We start from the raw sequence: 10,618 nt of genomic DNA on the forward strand, positions 1-10,618 counted from the left end.
CTGAAATCAGTAAGTAATTCACGTCCATTTATTTGTTAATAATGATGTTTGCAGAGCTTGCCTATACAATGAAAGTGACCGAGATATGTGATGTTTATAGCTTTGGGGTGATCATATCAGAAGTACTTATGGGGAGCCATCCATCTGAAATCATCACATTGCTCTCAGAAATTCTTCTTTCATCCCCATCATCGAGTAAGTTGGAGCCAGACATAAGGTTGACAGACATCTTGGACCCATGCATTGGAGAACCATCAGATATCATGAAGAAGGAAATAATGTACATCCTGAAGGTTTGATTTTCCTGTTTACGGGGTGATCCATGTAGTTGGCCAACTATGAAAGAAGTATCCGTGAAGCTATCATTGGAAGCTCAGAGCAGGGCTGATTTAGCAAAGCCTTTGGAAATAATTACACTGGGAGACACTCTGCAGTCATAATAATTTGTGTAACCAAGTCATCTTCTTTTTTTCTTTTCATTTTTTTTCCTCTTTTTAAGTTAATCAGTTATGATTTTATCTTTTTCAATTGTAATCTTTTCTCTCTGTGGGTCCTATGAATATTTTGTAATATAAGATGTAATACTCCATTACAAAAAAATATGCAACATCATCAGGGAAAGATTACATCCGCGAGGGGAACTCTTCTTAAAATAACCCTCAACTGTGGAGTTGCACACACAAGCCGCACAACTAATCCAGGTTGTAATTAATTAATCACCTCGTGTTTGTCAAATCAAATAATCATACACATTTGGAGAAGTTCAAGATTCTCGGTACAAGAATATATCATGAAAGCTCTCAACACTTAACTTGGCCCAACGTACATGTGCTCCGGTATCAATCTCGTCTACTCAGTCCCCTGGCATGTCCTACCCATCCTGTCTTTATGTTGCATCCGTGTTTGTTAGGTTAAGACTTTAGAGTTACAGCAATAGAAAGCTGGATGTTGTGGTTACAAAAAAATTGGGTCCATTAAGTAAAGGAGATAGAGAAAACTAAAATAACTCATATAAGTTTGTTTACAGACTTTTCAATTAATCTAGTTGTAGGAATTCCCACAACAAACACCCAATTTAGAATAGAAGATCAATCTAAGACATCATGGAGAACATACAGTTTCATTTCATTAAAAGTTAGAACAAACATGAGCAACAATGTTGAAACCCTAACTTGGAGAACTAGAATTACTTTATCTCTCCTAAATTCTTTACTTAACTCTCCAATATATCTCCCTTGATACAATGGCCTCTCATCCTTTTATAGTGTGGTTACATAGTGGAAGACAGCTAATAAACCTGTTAATTTCGGATCTGGGAGGGCGTCAATCTTCTCCCTGCTTAATAACTGTCGCCTTGAAATTTGAACTACCGCGTTGATCTTCACACTTTTGGTGTGACTTGGTGACGTCATCTCTTCCGTCATCAGGGATTTGTTGGATGCATATTCATCTGCTAGCAAATGTATTCCTTCGCGCTAATAACACTTGTGCGGTATTTTGTACCCACAATAAATATAAGTTTGTTTATAAACAATGACCAAATTGTGAATCGGTGATGCAAGGTAAAGTCATGACACTGTGTATCACCTAAAGTTGGGAGTCTTGGGACCAATCTGTCTATATATATATATATATATATATATATATGAAATGAAATGTAACATTACTAGTTAAATCTATAAAGATGATGAAATCTACATTAAGGTTTTTGGTTTACATATGGAGAAATTTGTCTTTGTTCACTTCAATAGTCAATAAACAATGGCGTTCCTCTTGCAGTCTCTTTTTCATTTCTTTTCAAGTTATCTGTTAACAGGGAAGGGTCCATCCAAGATCTCACAATTAATGCAAATAACCCAAGATGGAACCTAAATTTCAAGAGAACACTGCATAATGAATAGGTAAATAAATTGAGCACCCTACTGCAATACTTGACTGAGCCTAACAGGATTGGTATGGGTCATCGGTTCGATTAAATTTGGCTAGAACCCGTGTTGAAGTGAAGCAGTGAAGATACATGCGAACACGACCTGGATGGAGATATTCACGGTATTTGGAGAGTTTCGTGAGACTACACCATGTTCTGAGTCATGCAGAGACGTGTTAGAACGTGTTTGCAGAGATTTAACGCGTGCAGGAGAAGAAAAAGGGAAGAAAATATTCCCGAGAATATTTTCTTTTACTGCCGAGTATTGGAAGGATTTTTCGGAGTAATGAGCGAATATTCTTGTCCCTGTTGAGTATAAATAGCCTATTAGGGTATCACTGAAGGGGTCTGGGGAGTTTCAGAGAGTTTAGAGTAATAACATAGGAGATTGATCGTGTTGCAGAGAAAACTTTTCTGCTGCTGCTAGGAAGAAAGCGAAGAACAAAAGACCACCAGAGGCAGTCGTTTATCAACAGTGACAACGACAGACACGCGAGGGTCGCAGAGATATAACAACAGCAGTTCTTTTCTATCGTTCTTTGTAACAGTGTTTTGCAACAATTATAAACGTTGCAAACACCCGATTTTTCATTATTTTCTCTCCATTTCATCTTTGTAAACAAATTTTGAGCAAGAATCAATACTTTGAGCAAGTTTATACAATGATGAGCTAAACCCATCCTCTGGGGCGACGGAGGAAGCTATTTCGCCAATAAAATGTGGTAATCTCTATTTTATTTAATTTATGCAATTATTATATGATTATTGGCCTTGATAAATAAATAGAAAAAAATGGTTTTTGTTAAACAATTGTTATTTCAATTGATGGAGCATGCTAGCCTAGGGTTTTGATGTCCCATACTTTCGATTTACAATTGTTATTTCTAAAAAATCAACTTTTGCAATATTAGAATCAATTTGAATGAAGGATTTGCATAATTATAATTAGAGAATATAAATCACTTTGATATTGGTAATTAGTGGAATCCATAGCCCCAGTCTTCTCCATATTTTTCATATCACTTTTATTTAAGTTTCCTATATTTTTATTTAAAATTAAGTCTAAAATCTGCTTTCACAAGTCTTGAACGAATCTTATTACTACAACAACTTTGAAAACACATCAAATTTTTGGCGGCCGGCGGACTTGTCTTTAGGCTAGAGTTTTTAGATTTTTTTTAGGTTTTTATTTTATTTGTTCTTCTTTACGTTTTTGGGTTTTTGTTTTCTTTCAGATTGGAATTTGGAGCGAAAGAAAATTTTGCCAAAGCTTTTGGTGAATACTTAAAGACTGGAGTAAAGGCAAAGCGAAAGGAGCGAAAGAAGAAGATTTTTTTTATAAAAAAAAGAGAGAAAAAAAAAGAGACATTTTTATTTTTGTAGATTTTTATTTTTTTAGACTTTCTTTTTCTTTTGCACTTTATATTTTTGGACTTTGGACTTTAAATTTTGGGACATTATTTTTAAACCCTACGGAAGGGTAGTTTAAATATAAACTGTTTGCAGAGAAGGACGGTGATTACGATATCACCTCGGCCCCTCGGGTTCGTACATGACATAGGAGTCGTGGCCCGAGTCGACTACAAAGGTTCATCCCCCGTCTGGTACGGGAGGTAAGTTTGTCGAAACACTCGCGAATCCCCTGTCAGCGAGTTACTGTCTTCCTTCGTATGCATATATGTTGAGGACTTGAAAACGGCTGCTTTAATTTCCTAGTAAAGGGCAAGGACTGGCCATACAAGATAAGGGTTCGGATTTCATCACCGTTCTCTTCTTGCCGCCTTAGGAAAACGACCCAAACGCAACCTAAGCCTAAAATTTTGACTAGAACGAGACCGATAGGGTAACGAGCTTAACAGGAAAGTCATTCGAAAAATATTGGTTACTCTTTTAAGCATACTTCGAAGTTCTTGACGGTTTCTGTAAGTTGAATGCGTGACTGCGCCGCCTTGTAATACCGGTGAGGCCTTGGGTATCAAAGCTCCACCGAGCTTCCCTCGCCTCTATTCAACTTACTTTGACTCGGATTGATTCCAGAGGGGTTTGCTTAAATTGTAACGAATTCCCGTTCGAAGGATTAGAAGCTGGTCTAGAAACAATCTAAGTGGAGCCATCATGCTTTTTGTTTGCTAGAAATCAGTAGGTTTGCTGTGGTGGAGTCAGCCTTGTTTGTGTTTGCATAGAACATCCCTTCCTTTTAGGACTTTTCTTTTTGATTTTTTTTTCTAGTGTATGCCCGAAGTTTTTAAACGGGCTTGGAAAAGAAACACTCTAGGTCGTTTGATTAGTGACAAACCTAGTAGTTCTTCTTGTGAAGGCGGGGAGCTCGAAGACTCTTCTTTTGAGAGCCCCGTTTTTGGAAACTTCAGTTTTGAGAATCTGTCTCTTCGTGAGGAAAGTACCCCTAGTACTCCTAGTCCTTTGGTAGTGCCAGAAATGGCAACTTTGAAAGCTTTGCTAAACCCAACTAGGACCTCTCGTCCGTCTTGTATCAAGTTAGCTGAAACCGAGGCAAATTATGAACTGAAACCTGGGACTTTACAGATGCTCCCAATGTTTTTAGGGAAGGAGAATGAGAACCCCTATTTTCATGTTAGGGAATTTGAGGAAGTTTGTAGTACTCTGAAAATTAAAAACCTAAGTGATGATGCGTTGAAACTTAGGTTATTCCCCTTTTCCTTAAAAGATAAAGCCAAATCTTGGTGTATAGTTTGGACTCTGAGTCAATTGAAACCTATGACCAACTTACTTCTGCCTTTATACATAAGTTTTTCCCAAGGCATAAAACATCGTCTATTAGGACACAAATATGTACTTTTCCCAACAAGAGGGAGAATCTTTATATAGGTACTTAGAAAGGTTCAATGACTTGATATCTCAATGTCCTCATCATGGTTTGGAGAAGGTAGGTTAGGTTAGTTCAGATCCTCTACGAGGGTTTAGATTATTCAACAACAACCATGGTTGAGTCCTTATGCACAGGTGGGTTTGAGAATAAAACTGTTGATGAAGCGATGACATTTTTGAATGAAATCGCCGATAAGACCCAACAATGGGAAAATAGTAGGGAACCCCAGAAAACAATTCTTCTAAGTAGAGGAAATGTTAATAGGGTAGAAGGATCTCATGAGTCAGATGCCAAAATAGCAGCTATAGCCAAAAGGTTAGAAGCCTTAGAATTAGGTCATTCTAGTGGTAGTAGTGGAAGAAATGAGCCTTTTTGGGAAGGCCATGCTGTTGAAGAGCAAGCCAATGCTCTTTATAACAACACTAGGTTTGATAACCGACAGAAGTTTGACCCATATTCAGAAACCTATAACCCTGGCTGGAGAAACCATCCAAACCTTTCTTGGTCCAAGGGCCAGAATCAAGGTCAGTCTAGTAATGCTCAGGTTCCCCCAGGTTTTGGCTATACTAAGAATCCTTCAGCTCCGGCACAGTTTCAGAACCCTTCGGATAAGAAGATTATGAGTTTAGAAGAGTCTCTTGCTTTGTTAACTCGTAACACTGTGCAGTTTCAGCAATCTGTTGCTCAAGGTTTAGAAGAAAATAAGAGAATAGGTCAGGCTAACTCTCAGGCTATTTCCGAGTTGAAAACCCAGGTTAGTCAGATAAATGAGTCTTTAAGAGAAAGAGGTAAGTTTCCTAGTCAGACTCAACCCAACCCTAGAGGAATTAATGAAATAGGTGAAAGACCATCTGATCATGTGAATGCTATTAAAACCCTTAGGAGTGGTAGAGTGATAGACAACAAGGTTTCCATGCCTGATAGTGAACATGCTGTAGTTCACCCTTCTGAACCAGAAACTGAGGAGACTGATAGAGTCTCTAAAGAGACCAATGAGGGTCATATTGAGCCCGGCTTTGTCCCTAGAGCCCCATTCCCACAGCTGCTAGTTCCAACTAAGAGGGAGTCCAATTTTAATGATATATTGGAGGTTTTTAAGCAGGTAACTATCAACCTTCCACTACTAGATGCAATTAAGCAGATTCCCTCTTATGCCAAGTTTCTCAAGGATATGTGTACGCGAAAGCGAAAGCTTAATGTCCAGAAGAAAGCCTTTCTAGCTAGTCAGGTGAGTTCTATTATTCAGAATACCACTACTCCTAAGTATAAATACCCAGGGTCCCCTACCATTTCTTGCACAATAGGTAAATACCGTGTTGATAAAGCGTTGCTTGACTTAGAATCTAGTGTGAACTTACTACCGTATAATGTGTACCTTAAGCTAGGACTTGGTGAGATGAAACCTACCCAGATGACACTTCAGTTAGCTGATAGGTCCGTTAAAATTTCTCGTAGTGTGATCGAGGATGTTCTCATAGAGGTTGACAAGTTTATTTATCTAGTGGATTTTGTTATCCTAGATACCTAACATGTCCCTGACCCAGAGAACCAAATACCGGTAATTTTAGGTCGCCCGTTTTTAGCTACATCCAATGCGATCATTAACTATCGTAATGGTATTCTTAAATTATCTTTTGGTAATATGACTATTGAGCTGAACATTTTTAATATTAGTAAGCTACCCTCTGAACTAGATGACTCGAACATAGAAGAGGTGAACATGATAGGAACATTAGTCGAGGAGTCATTACCAAACACTTTGTTAGAAGATCTATTAGGGAAATGCCTAGCTCACTTTGGGATTGATTTTGATGATGATAACGTGATTAATGAGGTGAATGCTTTGTTAGATTCAACCCCTTTGTTAGATACTAGTAATGGATGGAAACCTAAAGTCGAACCACTACCAGTTTCTAAGTCTACCCTAGTTCCTTCGTTAGAAGAGCCTCCTAAGTTGGACCTAAAACCATTGCCAGATCCCTGAAATAGTGTTTTAGGCCCGTCTGAGACTTTACCTGTGATTATTTCTTCCGTCTTGGATAGTGACCAGGAAAGTAGGCTAGTAACCGTCCTTCAAAACAACAAGGAAGCTTTAGGGTGGACCATAGCTGACATTAAGGGTATAAGTCCCACTGTTTGTATGCATCAGATCTATTTAGAGAGTGATACCAAACCTTCTAGGGAGATGCAACGTCGACTAAACCCTAATATGAAAGAGGTAGTTCGAAACGAGGTCCTTAAGTTGTTAGATGCAGGCATTATCTACCCCATTTCAGACAGTAAGTGGGTCAGCCCCGTTCAGGTTGTTCCCAAGAAATCCGGTATTACTGTAGTCCAGAATGATAACAATGAGTTAATCCCGACCCGAGTGACCACGGGTTGGCGTGTTTGTATTGACTATAGGAAATTGAACAAGGTCACTAGGAAGGACCACTTTCCCCTTCCCTTCATCGACCAGATGCTAGAGAGATTAGCTGGACATAGTCACTACTGCTTTTTAGATGGCTACTCTGGATATAATCAGATCGTTATTGCCCCAGAAGACCAGGAGAAAACCACTTTTACCTGTCCCTTTGGTACCTTTGCGTATAGACGCATGCCTTTCGGGCTTTGTAATGCCCCTGCGACTTTTCAGCGTTGCATGATGAGCATATTTTCTGACATGGTAGAACGGTTCTTAGAGGTCTTTATGGATGATTTTTCAGTGTTTGGTTCGTCTTTCGATGAGTGCTTGCATCATTTGTCACTAGTGTTGACTAGGTGTAAGGAAAAAAATTTAGTGCTTAATTGGGAGAAATGTCACTTCATGGTTCGTTCAGGAATTGTTTTAGGGCATATCGTATCTTCTAAGGGTATAGAGGTAGATAAAGCCAAAGTTGACCTTATTAAGACTTTACAGGTCCCAAAAACCGTAAGAGATATTAGGTCATTCTTAGGGCATGCAGGTTTTTATCTTCGATTCATTAAGGATTTTAGCTTAATTTCTAGACCTCTTTGTAATTTGCTTGCAAAAGATGTTAAGTTTGTCTTTGATGATGCTTGTTTATAGGCTTTTGAGAAGCTTAAGAATTTACTCACTACCGCCCCCATAGTCCAGGCACCCAACTGGAACCTACCCTTTGAGATCATGTGTGATGCTTCAGATTATGCTGTTGGTGTTGTGCTAGGTCAGCGAGAAAACAAATTACTTCATGTGATTTACTATGCTAGCAAAACTCTGAATGATGCCCAGTTGAACTATACCACTACTGAGAAGGAAATGTTAGCCATTGTGTTTGCCTTAGACAAGTTTAGACCCTATCTCTTAGGTTCTAAGATCATCATATATACTGATCATGCTGCTTTGAAATATCTTTTGTCTAAGAAGGATACAAAACCTAGATTGATTAGGTGGATCCTTTTGTTGCAAGAGTTTTCTCCAGACATTAGAGATAAAAAGGGTACCGAAAATGTTGTAGCAGACCACTTGTCTAGGCTAGTTGTTAGTTCCCCTGATGATTCCCTTCCTATAAGGGATAACTTTCCTGATGAACAATTGTTCTTTGTTACCCAATTACCTTGGTATGCGAATATAGTAAACTATCTTGTTACTGGTTGAATGCCCCAACATTAGGGTAAACAAGATCGTTCTAGGTTTTTAGCTGAGGTTAAGCACTTCTTTTGGGATGATCCTTATTTGTTTAAGTATTGTCCAGACCAAATTATTGGGAGATGTATACCTGAGAGTGACCAGTCCAGTATTATTTCCTTTTGTCATGATCATGCTTGTGGGGGTCACTTTAGTGCTAAGAATACTGTTGCTAAGATATTGCAGTGTGGATTCTATTGGCCTTCGTTGTTTAAAGACTCCCACAGTTACTGTGTGACTTGTGAACGTTGCCAGAAATTAGGAACCCTTTCCCGTAGGAACATGATGCCCTTGAACCCTATTTTAGTTGTGGAGGTCTTTGACGTGTGGGGTATTGACTTTATGGGTCCGTTTCCTAAATATTTTGGTAACTTATACATCCTTGTCATTGTAGACTATGTCTCTAAGTGGATTGAAGCGGCTGCGTGTAAAACCAATGACCATAGGGTTGTGATTGAGTTCTTGAAAAATAATATACTTACACGTTTTGGTACACCGCGAGCTATAATTAGTGATGGAGGGTCGCACTTTTATAATGGACCTTTTAGGCTTTTGATGAAGAAATATGGTATTACACATAAGGTAGCTACCCCGTATCATCCACAGACTAGTGGTCGGGTAGAAGTTTCCAATAGGGAGATAAAACGTATATTAGAGAAAACAGTTAATCCTAATCGGAAAGACTGGTCGTCTAGGCTTACTGATGCCTTATGGGATTACCGAACTGCGTTTAATACCCCCATTGGAATGTCACCTTATCGATTTGTGTATGGCAAGGCATGTCACTTACCTGTTGAGTTAGAACATAGAGCTTATTGGGCTGTTAAGCAGCTAAATTTTTCACTTGACAAGGCAGGAGCCCATAGGAAACTCCAGCTCAATGAGTTGGAAGAGATTCGTAGAGATGCATACGATAGTGCTAAGGAGTATAAGAACAAAATGAAACTTGTGCATGATAGAAATATCTTAAGAAAGTCATTTTCTCCAGGTCAAAAAGTTTTTCTGTATGATACCCGCTTGCATCTTTTCCGTGGGAAGTTACGTTCTCGGTGGACGGGTCCTTTTATTGTTCGTACTGTCTTTCCTCATGGAGATGTTGAGATCGAGACACCGGATGGTAGTAGTTCTTCGAAGGTTAACGGTCAGAGGTTGAAACCGTTTTTAGAGCCCTTTCCTACAGGTGATATTGAGGAGGTCCCTCTGGAGGACCCTGTTTACTCTTGATTGACCATCGAGGTGATTGTATGTTGTTGTATATTAGTTTTTGATTTCTCTCTTCACCCAGGTACTATCTTTCCGACTTCTCTATTTACTAATTCCTCATGTTACTTTACTATTTGGTATTGCTCTTTCATTAGAAACATTGAGGACAATGTTATATTTAAGTTTGGGGGTGGGGAAGAAACTTTTTGTTAGCTTTTAGTTGTAATAACTAAACTCCAAAGCCTAGAAATTTATGCTTATTAAGGTTGGCACTAACCAATCTAAGTGGATGGGAAAATCTTGGTTATAGGAGTTGAGGAACCAATCTTATTAGATGGAAACATCTAAAGAGTCTATTCATAAAAGCACAAAGCTCAGGTGTTAGAATTAAAAAAAAAAAAACATGGTAGTTTCGCCATATCTCGTTGAATCCTAATCCTTCTGTTTTTATTTTTTTAAGTGATTTGGTGGGGCACAGGATTCAAGTTGTTACCTTTGCTAGGGTGGAATAGAGTGATTGAGATACCACAAAAAAAAAAGACCAGACCATTAGACCAACCGGAATAAATTCAATAAATTCAACCACTGGTGCCCTTGTATATGCCAGTTGTGTTGACCTAGAGTTAGGTTTATCGACCACTGGTGCCCTTGTATATGCTAGTTGTGTTGACCTAGAGTTAGGTTTATCGACCACTGGTCCCCTTGTATATGCCAGTTGTGTTGATATTAGTCAGACTGGTATCTCAGTCCATTAGGATAGGTTCACCTTGGCAGAGGCCTTCAGACAGATATGGGAAACACGGTTCACTTTTAACCATCTCTTTATCCATCTTCTTAATCTTTCCATATGATTGGTTGACTCCGGTTATGATGTACAGAAACTATCTGAGTAGAGCTCTGTCACTTATATATGAATTTTACTATGCTGAGTGCAAACTCGTGTACAGCAATTGGAATTTCGCATCAGGGTACTTCCTCCTGTAGTCAATGAGAGTATGCCAACCAAGGATAT

Source organism: Papaver somniferum, chromosome 3 (assembly GCF_003573695.1).
Source record: "Papaver somniferum cultivar HN1 chromosome 3, ASM357369v1, whole genome shotgun sequence".
Classification (NCBI taxonomy): domain Eukaryota; kingdom Viridiplantae; phylum Streptophyta; class Magnoliopsida; order Ranunculales; family Papaveraceae; genus Papaver; species Papaver somniferum.